This window comes from Mesoplodon bidens, assembly GCF_964165515.1.
Source record: "Mesoplodon bidens genome assembly, chromosome: 14".
Taxonomy (NCBI): domain Eukaryota; kingdom Metazoa; phylum Chordata; class Mammalia; order Artiodactyla; family Ziphiidae; genus Mesoplodon; species Mesoplodon bidens.
Genome location: NC_138170.1, coordinates 63,277,005 through 63,290,563, shown reverse-complemented (window position 1 = coordinate 63,290,563; position 13,559 = coordinate 63,277,005). Strand labels below are relative to the sequence as shown.

The window sequence follows — 13,559 nt, the reverse complement described above, 5'->3', positions numbered from 1 at the left end:
TCCCTTTGTTTTCAACTGTGAAAGTACATTTTTTTCTTTTAATAACCTGTAACTGAAAATGATAGGGCAAAGCCTAGCAGTTTCATGACAATATTCTGATCTGAATACGATTAATTGAATTTCTATGTGTTTTTAATGTTTTTCTCAAAATTAGAATTTCAGACAGTAGTTATTTGAAGAAAGGCAGATAGATGAATTATTCAAGTCCATAGATACTTGACAATGAGTATTAGTTTTTACAAATTCAGTAATAAAAAGTACCATAGTTACTTACTTTGCCAATATACAATTGATTATTGATTGAAACTAGTTTATTATTTCCTTGGTTGTGGAATTATCTTCCAAGAAATGTATTCTTTTCCTAAATAAGAACAGAAAGTTTGTTTTATTTAGACACTCAGTGACATACAAGTATTGCCAAGAAAAACAAATAGTTAACATCTCCTCCTTTTAGCCAGGACCTTTAATTTTATTTATTCATTTTAAAATTTAAAATATTTGCTCTGCTTCTCATCTCTGCTTTTATTCATATTCTTACTCAAGAAAATAAACACTTACACATTTAATTATATTATTAAGGAAGAATAGGTGAGGAAAGCAATGGAAGTGAATCTTGAAGTAGTCTATTTTGATTTGTGGTAGCAGTTCAAATGCAATTAGATGGATTGAAAATGTACTTGTATTTGAAAAGGGTTTACTGCCTGTGTTCTCCACCTTCAAAAGATTATTGTGCTTCCAAACACACCATTTCCCAGCCTACCTCAAACTTTTTCATAAAAATATTGAGGTGTTATATAATTGATTTTTTTTTAGATTGACCTGTTTGATCCATCAGATTTGTCTTTTTGAAAAAATAGATGTCAAATGCACAATATATTTTTTGATTAAGTAAAATATTTGGAGCTGTAAACACAAGTATTTCAGATCAGTGCCGCAATTTAATATTAAATCGTTTAGAAAAATTGAACAGAGTAAGATAAGGTTTCTCTTTACTTCCTTCCACATTGTTAAAATATTTTTAATCCTTTTACTTTCAAACTATATGACGTCTCAGAAATTTTTAATTTTGTCTTGTTCTGAAATTCAGTCCTTGTGTAACACTGGGCTTTTATCTTTATGGTTCAGAATCAAACAGGAAATCTGGTATTACTTACTTTTACTGTTTAAAATAGTCTATTCAAGTAGGTGCACTTTCTGTTAAGTGTGTATTTTAATAAATAAGCCTTGATTCTGGTAAATATATGGAATTGAAGAGACTTGAGATAGTCTATCTTGGAACTACTTTAGAAATTTAATGTTTGCCTTTCCTTTGTGATTATTTTCCCAGAGTAAAGAAATTTCTTTGCCCAAGGTTGAGATTTATATGCTTGAATCTGGTACTTTGTCCAGTGGTATAATTTTAATTGATAGATTTATATTTGAATGTGGTTACAAAAATTATTTTGAAATAAGATTTTAAGTTAAGGTAAATTAATATAAAATAATTAACTTAGTTAAGATAAGTAGGTCAGATAATTGGCAGAACACCTCTTAAATGATGTTTTCATTTATCAGAGAAAATTTTTTGGAACTTAGGATATATCCAATCCATAGTTTTTAAGGAACAAGGTATTATTTAAGTATGCCCATTTAGAATATTCTAAATATGAGTTATAGATGTATTTCAAGAAAATGTAGCTTAATATGTTAGTAAATATGCTACTTATATAAATTATCAATTTTGGTTAAAATGCTGATTTTTAAAGTGACATTTTAAAATCTGAACAAATTATCTAGTCAGTCTTCTTGGAACTTAGTAAAATTCTTATTTTATAAAATTAGTCTTAAATCCATTTTCCGGTTTTGTCATTGGTCTGTAGAATATTATTTTTGGCCATTTGGGGGGTTGGGATAAGGTAGAGCATCCAATACAGAATCTGTTACTTCATGTAATTGTCATATCTTTGTTCTCCTTTAATCCAGAAAAGTTCCCAACTTTTCTTTGTCTTTCATGATATTGACATTTTTACAGAATACGGACTATTTTATAGCATATCCAGCAAGTTGGTTTTTAAGTGTGAGAGCAGTGCTAATAATTTCGTGTGAGATGTTTTATTCAAGAGATGGTTTGCTTACGTTGCTAGCAGATGATGTGCAAAAACACAAGCCTAATGTAATAAGCTCTTTCGAGAGCTATAGTAAAATATAATTAACCCTTGGGAGATTGGTTCCAGGACCCTCCAAAACCAAAATCCACAGGAGCTCAAGTCACTTATATCAAATGTCATAGTGTTTGCATATAAGCTCTGCACATCCTCCCATATGCTCTAAATCAACTCTAGATTACTTATAATACCTAACACAATGTAAATGTTACATAAATAGTTATTATGCTGTATTGTTTAAGGAATAATGACAAGAAAAAAGTCTACAACACACTATTCATAAAAATGTCATGAAGAACCTAGGGGTAAGACAGGAATAAAGACACAGACCTGCTAGAGAATGGACTTGAGGATATGGGGAGGGGGAAGGGTAAGCTGTGACAAAGTGAGAGAGTGGCATGGACATATATACACTACCAAACATAAAATAGATAGCTAGTGGGAAGCAGCCGCATAGCACAGGGAGATCAGCTCGGTGCTTTGTGACCACCTAGAGGGGTGGGACAGGGAGGGTGGGAGACGCAAGAGGGAAGAGATATGGGAACGTATGTATATGTATGACTGATTCACTTTGTTATAAAGCAGAAACTAACACACCATTGTAAAACAATTATACTCCAATAAAGATGTAAAAAAAAAAAAAGTCTACAGGTTCAGTACAGAGACACTCATCATAGACCTAACTACATAGTACACACCAGCAACAACATAATACTTTCTTCCTTTCAGCACGTACAGACTGCTTTCATTTAATGAAAGAGAAATACATAGAGTGTTTAAACTATAAGTACATATAGAAACTATAGTTATAAATCGAGAAAGTATAAATTTATTCTTTTTCTCACACACACTGTGTTAACACTCACCAAAACCCTGGTTCTTCCTTCTCTTTTGTTCACTGTCATGTGATGATGATGATGATTGCTGTCTGATGCCTATGGTGAAGTGACAGATGTGTAGCATGTAGGTAAGCAGTGAGACATCAGGCTAACTTGAACCTGCTGACAGGACATCTGTGTTGGAAGAACCAGCTTCTAATTGCAGATGTTGATACTTTGAAGGAGGTCCAATAATAATGATGTTTTGATGTGTGGAGGTTGAGAGCTGAGGGTCTTGAAGTACTGAAGATCAAGGCTTCACAATTGCAGGTGCTTTAGTTAGAAACATTGTTGTAAGCTGTTTCTTCTTTGCATCATCAAACAAATCTTACAGTGGTTGTACTTATGTTGTTATCCCTCGGGTGACACGGAGGCTTCATTCCATTGGAGGATGTACTCAGGATCATATCCTTTAATAATTCCACCTTTTGGAAAACTGCTGCAAAATTTTCAAGTGTCCAGATTGATAGCCCTGCCTCTTCTAGATCTTCTGCTGCATCATCATCATCATCATCATCATCATCATCTGTCAAGGATTTCAGTAGATCTTTGAGTTCCTTGTTGGGAAAGGTTTCTCTGTGTTCTTCTGTGTGTTCCTTGTTGTCCTCAAATCATGTCAGTGAAGTCTTCTCCACCAACTTCACTTGCAACATTCAAGATATTCCTGACTTCTGCATCAATAATGGGTAATCACTGACTACCCCACCCCATAGTGGCTTCCAACATGCATTGACTGTCTTGGGCTTTAGGGCATCTGCAGCCTCTGCAATAAGGACAGTTTCATCTACAGTTGTGAAGCTCTTCCATAAATCCATGATGCTGAAGTCAAGGTTAGTATCAAGGGCAGCAGGGATCCTCCTGAAGGTGAGGTGGGTGTAAGTCACCTCAGTAATGCACTTGATGATCCATTGGTCAAGTGGCTGTGGTAGTGAGGTAGTGTTAAGAGGCAGGAACATCACTTCCATGTTCTTTTTTTTTTTTTTTTTTTTTTTTGCGGTACGCGGGCCTCTCACTGTTGTGGCCTCTCCCGTTGCGGAGCACAGGCTCCGGACGCGCAGGCTCAGCGGCCATGGCTCACGGACCCAGCCACTCCGCGGCATGTGGGATCTTCCCAGACGGGGGCACGAACCCGTGTCCCCTGCATCGGCAGGCGGACTCTCAACCACTGCGCCACCAGGGAAGCCCCACTTCCATGTTCTTGTTGGCAAAGCAGAGACATTGGGGATGGCTGGGAGCATTGTGAGGAGGACCTTATTGGCAGCCCCTTCTCTTTGAGGTATTTCTTCACTTCAGGAATGAAGCACTGGTGGAACCATCTCAACAAGTTGGGTGTCACTCAAGCCTTCTTGTTGCATTGCCAACACACGGGCAGGCAATTTTTGTTTTCAAGGACCTGGGGATTGTTTGCTTCATAGATGAGGCCTAGCTTGATCATGTGACCTGCTGTGTTGCCACACAGCACCAGTAAAGCTATCTTTCCAGGCCTAGAGCCCCCGGGGCCTGCTTGGTACTGTTATGGATGTAGGTATGATTGGACATCTTATTCCCGAACAAGCCTGTTTCATCACAGTTGAAGACTTTCTCTAGAAGATAACCTTTCTCTTCTGTGAGTTTCTTGAGCTCTTCTGGGAATGCCGATTCTCCTGTGATCTTTAAGTTCTTAAGACTGTAGCACTTTACGTAGCTAGCCAACCATCCTTTACTAGCCTTGAACTTCCTCTCCTCAGCTCTCCTCAACCCCCTCACAGTAGTGCTCACAGAGGCCAAGTGCTCTTCACACATTGTTTTGCCTTCAACGGGGATATGCTTCTGTGACATGTCCTCTAGTCACAAACTTGATGCTTTCTCAGTCTTTGCAGGCACTTTATCACGAACCAGAGAGACCATTTTTGCTATTGTAAGGGCAGCACTAACACTTCCACAAATTTTGACTTCTTTCCGTTTTATTTTATGAACGTTCAGTTTATTCTTATCAACCTTACCAGTCCACTTTGGCAGGCGACATGCCACTTTTTAAATGATCTAAGATTTTAATTTTCTCGTCAAGAGATAGCACTTTATGTTCCCTCTTAGCCTTTGAGGTGTTGCTTTGACCACTTAATTGCTTTTTACGAGCCTTTTTTTTTTCATAGAAACAAAGGGTGCACACAGCACAAGTAGTGAATGAGTGAGACTTGAGGCAAACAATGCTCATTAAGGTAACTCTGTGTATAAAACAGTGAATTTGAAGCCACAGCTTCAAGGTAGGTAACTGAAACAAATAAGTGATTTATATGTTTGTATTAGGCTATTTTTATCTCTAGTATCATATTTTAAAGGAATGATAAAAATCTTAAAGAAAGTAGTTATTTTCATGAGATTTCTTAGGTAGATAGGAAAATCTTCATATGAAGGATGTTCATTTTAATTTCTCTCTCCCAACATTCTGAGTTCCATTTGTCACAGCCATGTTATTTTGAAAGCTGCGTTGTAAACAAGGATCATTTTTCCTCAGGCTGCTGTCAGTTACATACATGCTGTTGAGTAAGCCTTCAGTTACCCCACTGGCCACTAGATGGAGATCTCATTTCATTGCTAGAAATACTTTGTAAAACTGTGTGAATGTGAGAATTAGCAGGTAAAATGTTACTTTAGAGTCCCTCACCCTTATCATTCTCATTCCCATTTTGGAAAATGACATGTTCCTGTGTTCAGAAAACAGCACCACTGAGCACATTAAATTACTTGCCATTAATATAGTAGAGCATGCTGGAAACTCTTTATCAAAGTGTTATAAAATCTCTACCTTTTTAGTGCGTGTTTCATAGTGTCAGATTAGGAAAGAGCAAATGAAATCCAGAGAAATTTATTCAGTTGCCCACGTTTTACTGTTTAGCTGTGATGTGGCCATTACTAAGTTCACATATTTTCAAATTTTAAAAAAGATATAAATGGATTTTTTCACTATGGAAGAGAGAAATGAATAAATGTGATATATTAGAGGAAGGAAGAAAGGAGAACAAGCACAAAACTTTTTTTTTATTGAGAACATTATAAAGTATCTACTAATTTGGCTTGGTTGTCTTAGCTAAGTGATAGTATATACTAGTATTAAAATTTCCTTATTTCATAATATTGCTATGGTAGTTCTGTAACTAGCTATAATGGGACAAAAGCCATTATTGCAAGCTTTCTTATACCACCTGATTTTCCTCAGGAAAATGGATTTTGGGTTAAAATCCAATATATCTTTGGAATATATCTTAGGTTATATTCCTCAAAAATGCAGTATTTAAGTTTAATTTTATGAGAGAATAAAGTTAATTTTGTTGTTATGGCAAATGTCGTAAATATGACCACATTCTTTAAATCCAAAAGTTATTAGTAAAAAGATCCTTCAGAGTAAATGTACAGTTGGAACCATTGCTATCTTTTCAGGCCTCAGGGCAGCAAATTCAAGAGGGCCTGTTGTTTGTAGAGGGCTTACAAATTATATTAGTTCTGTTACATGAAAATGTAGTGGTTTATCAGTAGAAAATATATTATTTTATCATTTACGAAAATAGTTATTTTGCTTGTTTTGTTGATACACATTGCCTGAGAAACAAATAAATAGAAATTATTGAGCTGTCATAACACATAGTTCTTAACATCATATCCTTATTTACGGTTTTCTTGGTAATAGTTCATTTGAAACTTTTGAGTTATATTGTATTTTATTGTCATTTCTTTACACTTTTAATAATGAGTCTATCAGAAATGGGTGAAGATTTTACAAGAGTCTTCTGCTAAGTAAAGTTGCAGGTCACTTGGTTTTTAATTCCAAACTGTGTTATAATATGGCCCCAGTTTTCTTAAAAATTATCTGAGTAGTACAAATAAAATCTGAAACACTTGCCTGCATTTAATGTATTTTATTTCTGCACATGAGTCAAAAACAAGATCCTGTCTGCTGTTTCATTCTTGGTAAAAGAGTACAGAATACCAAAATTTTGAGCATGTTAGTAGCCACTCAGAGTATCTGGCACACATAAGTGCTCATCAACAAATACTAGTTTCTTTTATCTAGAATTTTCCTGTTTGTCAAAGGTATTCTATTTTGAAATGTCTTTGGTATGGAATACATTACTCTGTCTCTTAAATGATTACATTGCATAAATTTTATAAGGGGAAGAGAGGTTGCTTAAAATTTATCTGGTTTCCAGTTGATTTGATTTGTATAGATTTGTAAGGGTAAAATATCTGGAACCTTTTAAAGATACCTTCCTTGTTTACCCAAAGTAGAGTCGTCCTTCTCTTCCTGTTAGTTGCCAGTGTATCTATTGTTTATATTTTCACTTCTCACATTGTAGTCTGTTTATAGTGCACACCTTCTTAATAAAATTCCACCTAACCAACCTGCCAAGTGAACTATAACTCTTCATTTCTTCTATAAACAACTTGACTTGTGCCATATATATATATATATATATATATATAATTTCCCATTAATTAAATTGTAAGCCTATTAAGAGTTATATTTGTTTCCAAATTTATTTATGCCAATTATGTTGCCATTACATAGTCAAATATTACACATACTAGATGCTTATACTTTTTTTGTGTGTGTGTGTGGCTGCACAGTGTGGCTTATGGAATCTTAGTTCCCTGACCAGGGATTGAACCTGCGCCGTGGCAGTGAAAGCGCCAAGCCCTAACCACTGGACCAGCAGGGAATTCCCAGTAGAATACTTTTTAAAAGCATAAAAAGGGAATTGGTTAAAACAATCATTGAATTAGGCTTACATGAGAAACTGTAAAAGATTGTGTGTGTGTGTGTGTGTGTGTGTATCATGCCCCCAGTAGAATATCCTTCTTGCTGAGTAGAGCAAGTTGGCCTTGACTTGTGTAAAAAACATTCATACTTTGATATTCTGCCAAGAATCTTTGACCTTTTGATAGGGTTTCCGTTTATTTCATTATTTTGCCCCAGTGGCTGGCTTAACTGCCAACTTCAGCCAAAGTTTAACATGTTCTGGGGTTGACATGAATCCCCAAAACAATTTGTTGGCTAAGGCTTGATTGAAAAGTATAAATTCAAGAAATTAAACAATGGAAAAATTGAAAAGGAAATATTGTGTATGAATCCTTACATACAGAAGTTATTTGTGTAAAACTCATTGATGTTTTCCTTACAGCACTTGTATGTGATAGAGTTATTACTAATTACGTATTAAATTCATGGCTCTGCAGTAAAACAACTTCCAACTAACATTTTATTAAGGTACAAATATTCTTGATGATATATGCTCACTTAAGATATCCTTTCAGTAATCTCATTTTCAAAGATCTTTATTGCAGAGCAATGTTTTGTTTTTAAATGTATAGTATCAAGGAAGAGTTTTTGGTTTATTCGTTGAGTTACATTTTAGTGAGAATTTAAGATCCTAGATGAAAAAATTCTCTCTTACTTTACCGTACCCAGTGTTTATTTCAGCCTTTTTTTAAAAAACTGTATGTTGTTCAAGTATAATTTCTACAACTATTGATCTGCTAGGGAAGAAAATAGTTTAGCGTTAGGAAGGTTTATAAGTATAAAATAAGTCAAATTATTGGATTGGTACTTTGAAAAATGGAGCTGTCTTTTGAATAAGGTAGTTTACCAGACAGAATATATTTGTTACATGATTATCTTTTAAGATATGCACACTAGCCACGCTACTTGTAGGGATATTGATTGCATATAGTTATGGATTAAATTTTAGTATTCAGTTACTTGAAAGGATTTTTAATTTACAGAGAAATAATTTAAGGATCTCTGATTGCTTTATTTCCATGTGGTATTTCCGTGAAATGTAGGATGACTTTATGTTTCAAGTTAGGCAAAGTAGGATGAATAAATTCTTTAATTGAAAATAAATATTTGAGCGATTTATTTTTTAATTTTCACATTAGTTTTTGAGTCCACTCAAATGAACATTCCATAAACAAGTATTACTTTATTAGATTGAGTTGAGGTTTTTATACTTTAGGTGAGCCTCTCGTTTTGTATTCCTGAAATTGATCAGAGAAATAAAGTCAACACGTGCTGAAGAACATCAGAAAAAAACAAGATGCTTTTTCTATGTAGTATTTATTTTCTATGCAATCTTATAGTTACAAATGCTTAACTACCAAAAAATTATTATAAAGCATGCATTTCTTTTGAGATATTAAGTATAAATCCAAAGGAAGACAGTACTTTTGAGAATATTCAGCATTTATTGATACTGAATAAAACTTTATTTTTCTGTAGATTTTGTTAGTTTTCTTTCCCATGCTGAAAAATTTTTACTTTCCTGTATTAGAGGCTTAAAATAAACATAAATTTAAAAGCAATTGGAATGAAAATGATATATATTCAATATGTACTTTTAGAAAAAAATGTATTACATTGTTGTTTTTGTGTCTTATTTCTATTACTGGATCTTGTGTGTTTTCTGGCATACAGAAATAAATCTTTATTATCAATATATTCACTGCAGTGCCTAGAGTAAGGCACTTACCCTGGTTACTGCCCTTAGAGCCAGGCACTTGCCTTGGAATGTTTGTCATAATCTTCTGGAAATATTCTTTTAAAGGTTATTCTTAGAAATCATTTTTGTTAGAGCTGGGTTTTGTCCTGAATGCAACCCCATGAAAGAGACTATCAGCTTGTGATATAGATATACACAATAACTACTACCAAGAGGTTAAGTACTATCCCAATAATGCCTAACATGGTCAAGACAGATTCTTCATTTTCTTCTTTCTCTTCTTGCTTCTTTACATCTTCTGTTGTAGTGATGACAGGAGTACCCATTTTCCCAAAAAATCTCTTGGTCTAGAGAAGAAGAAAGTTGACTGTGAAACAAATCCTTAGGAAAGGTATCTTTGAACTCTACAGAGAAATAGGAAAAAAATTTATTGTACTAGCTTTTGTTGCATAATTTTTCAGCCTGCAGTTCTGTTTTACTCTGTTGAAGGTGGTGGAACATGATAGAAAATAGAGGCATTTTAGTAGAACTTTAAATAATCTATTATCATTTTAACAGTTGGATAGAATAATAGAAAATATAATGAAAAGGCACACAGATTCTGCCATTTATATATTCTGGGTGTATATTTAGTAGCTATAAATACATTTTTTAAGTCTTTTATGTATATTTAAGCTGATGTATTTAATGTGAATTACAGTTTATACCTAATATGTATAATCACCACATATTTTAGCCTAAAATAATGAAGTTACTAAATGTCTGAGTTTATTTTTTTGAATTATAGTTGATGTATGATATTATATAAATTGCAGGTGTACAAAATAGTGATTCACAATTTTTAAAGCTTATATTCCATTTATAGTTATTATAAAATATTTTCTATAAATGTCCAAGTTTTAAAATAATTAAAAGAAAAGTGTTCCTTACCCTACATTGCATCAGGAATAAAGTATTCCCAGTTATCCTGCTTTAGTCCACAGTAGTGATGAATGGACCTTTTCTCTTTGTGGAGAACTTCTGTTTACACTCAGAGAAAAAGAAGTGAACAAAAAACCTGGACAAACTTCTTTATTGACCATGGCAAATGTTTTCAGTTCTCCAGAAGGGGTGTGTCTTTTCCATTAGTAATCTGTGGTAAATTTCACTGTAACTGTTTGGTAAGAATTGATGAGCTTCTGCCAGTAGTAAGCCAAGCAGTAAATGTTTTACATTCTTTCTTAGAATTATTTTTAGCTTTTGTACATGCTGGATCGTGTGTTTCTTGGAAAAAATGACTAATCTTTTTGATTATTTCTTATATACATTTCTTATCAACCTTTAAACTATTCTGTTTCTTTTCAGCCATTTGAATATCCTTTTCCCCATTGAAATGTTGTTTCAAATACAGAAGATGAGAATTTTATTTTTACCTAGTACTAGTAACTACTTTCAAATTAGAAAATTTCTCTTACTGAAATAATTATATAGTAGTGTCACACACCTCTATCTGTAGTTGTTGATGATACTTCCAAGGTATTTTTCAAGCATTGCATAATTCAGCAAACAGGTTCGTCTGAGGATCCAAAGGATAGTGTCTTTGCTTGGTTGGTGGTAAGCAGTAACATTGAACATGCACTTGGCACTTGCTGAGTGAAGAAGTTGCTGCAACCCACCCTTGCAGACATGGAGTTGCATAACAGTGTTATGCCCCTGCTCTTCTTTGTCAGGCTGGTCACATTTAATCCTGTATTAATGATGAAGTGTGCTGTGTGAAAAAACACCTAAGGTTTTCTGATGAAGCTCTGCATGGCCAAACATAGGATTAAGGAATTCAGGATTGAAACACTTGGTGTATTTTGTACTGGTTTGTATTTCATTAAGAGTTTGTTACATTTACTGACTCCTTTTGTTCGCTGACCACCCACACATGTTAGTTTAAAAGTGCATATCTTAAAAAAGAGAGCAAAAATTAGCTCTCCCTTAGTTTTCCAGATTCCCTTCTGCAGGGATATTCAGATGTAAGTCTTTAAAAGAAAAACACGAGTAATGTAAAATCAGATATGAATAATCATTTTCCAGTTTCCTGGCATAAGCATAGATTGCCGGATGCATTAATATCTGGGTGGAATTTGACATTAAAATGAGCACACTTGTTTATGTAACTGACTGTTGTCGAGAAAAGCGCAAATATACAAAAACTTCCTATTTTAAGTTTAAAATGTGTATCATAAGAAATGACATTTATTTAAAGTTCTTTGTAAATCAGACCCATAATTTTGTCTTGCCCTGTCTTTACTATTTTCAATCTCATTGTCCACTGCCTATTACCTTGCCTCCACAGCTTTTGCTTGCATCCCTCCTTGATATGAAGAGAGTATCTTCTCTTTCCATAATTTAAGATTCCCAGTTGGAATCCTCTCACTGCTAACTTAATTGAATAAGATAAACAACAATAGCATAAAAAGAAGTATCATGTTTCATTTATTTTAGAAGAGCTGTCTTATTTTCTCTATGCCCATTTATTTCCAGATTTTAAAGTATTTTAAAAATTGTCAACCCTTCATGTTTGTCAGATTCTTTCTCCCCTCTCTTCAGTATTGTCAGCATGGTAGGCTATCCTCGGCTTTATTCGTATAATGGAGAGGTAGCTTCTCATTTTGTGGTTTTTCTTGTTGTTCTTGATAACTTCATAACCATTTAATTGCTTTTGAAAAATCAACCTGTCTTGGATTACCTGTATTCTTATGTAATTTTATGTAAAGTACTATAATTTTAGGTAGTCAATTTTTTTTAGTTAATAGACTAATATTTTAAAAAATTAATCAATAAACTACTAGTTTAAAAGCAGTTTTGGGTTTACAGAAAATTGAGCAGATAGTACATATCACCACCCCCTTCCACTCATAGTGTCCTGTTACATCTGGAATTAGTGTGGCACATGGTACAGTGGTAAACAAATAGTGACATGACATATTATTTTTAACTAAAGTCAGTAATTTACATTAGGGTTCACTGTTTGCGTTATACCGTTCTATGGGTTTTGACAAATGCCTGGTATTGTGCATTTCACCATTACAGTATTGTGCAGAATAGTTTCACTGCCCTGAGAAATTTCCTGTGCTCTATTCATCCCACCCTCTCTCCCCACAGTGAAACCTCTGGTGACCACTGATATTTTTCCTGGCTCCATAGCTTTTCCTTTTCCAGAATGTCATATAGTTGGAATCATAACAGTGTATAACCTTTTCAGATTGGCTTCTTTTACTAAGCAATATACATTTAAGTTTCCTCCATGTCTTTTCTTGGTTTGGTAGCTCATTTCCTTTTGTTGCAGAATAATATTCCACTGTATGGATATACAACAGTTTGTTTATCCAGTCACCTTTTGAAGAACATCTTGATTGCTTCTAGTTTTGTGCAGTTATGAATAAAGCTGCTATAAACCTTCATGTACAGATTCTTGTTACTGTTTTTGTTCCATTGATCTATTTGTTCTTTCGCCAGTGCTACATTATCTTGATTATTGTAGCTTTATAGTAAGCTTTGAAGTCTGGTCATATCAGTCCTCCAACTTTGTTCTTCTTCTTCATTATTGTGTTGGCTCTTCTGGGTATTCTGCCTTTCCATATAAATTTTAGAATCATTTGGTCAATATCCACAAAATAACTTGCTAGGGCTTTTATTGGGATGATTTTTGTACTCTGTTCTTTTTTCCATTGTATGCCACATGAAAGGGGATTGGGAAAAATAAAACACTGTGTGCAATACTTTGTTAAATAGGTTTATAAAGCAGTACAAATGGAAATCTTTGGATAACTGGCTACATTTATAGTAATAGAAATTCTAATGTTTCAAGTACTTAAATAGAGAAATGGAAGCCATTCAGAACTTGAGTGAAAGAAAGTTTTTCCAAGACTTCATTCTTTAGCTGGTCCCAAGTTGGAAGAGGCTATATGAGTATGCATTTACATCTGTGTTTGCATGTATTTGAAAATCAAAACATCATATGAGGGGAAGTGTTTGGAAAGCTTATTGTGTTCTTTGTCTCATATACAAAGTAATATTATTAAGCAATTGAAGAA

At 34.0% G+C, this 13,559-nt stretch overlaps 1 protein-coding gene across 1 annotated transcript in view; it reads left to right on the top strand.

Annotated features, from left to right (window-relative positions):
- BIRC6 (baculoviral IAP repeat containing 6) overlaps positions 1-13,559 on the top strand; it is a 238,718-nt gene that overhangs the window by 172,161 nt on the left and 52,998 nt on the right.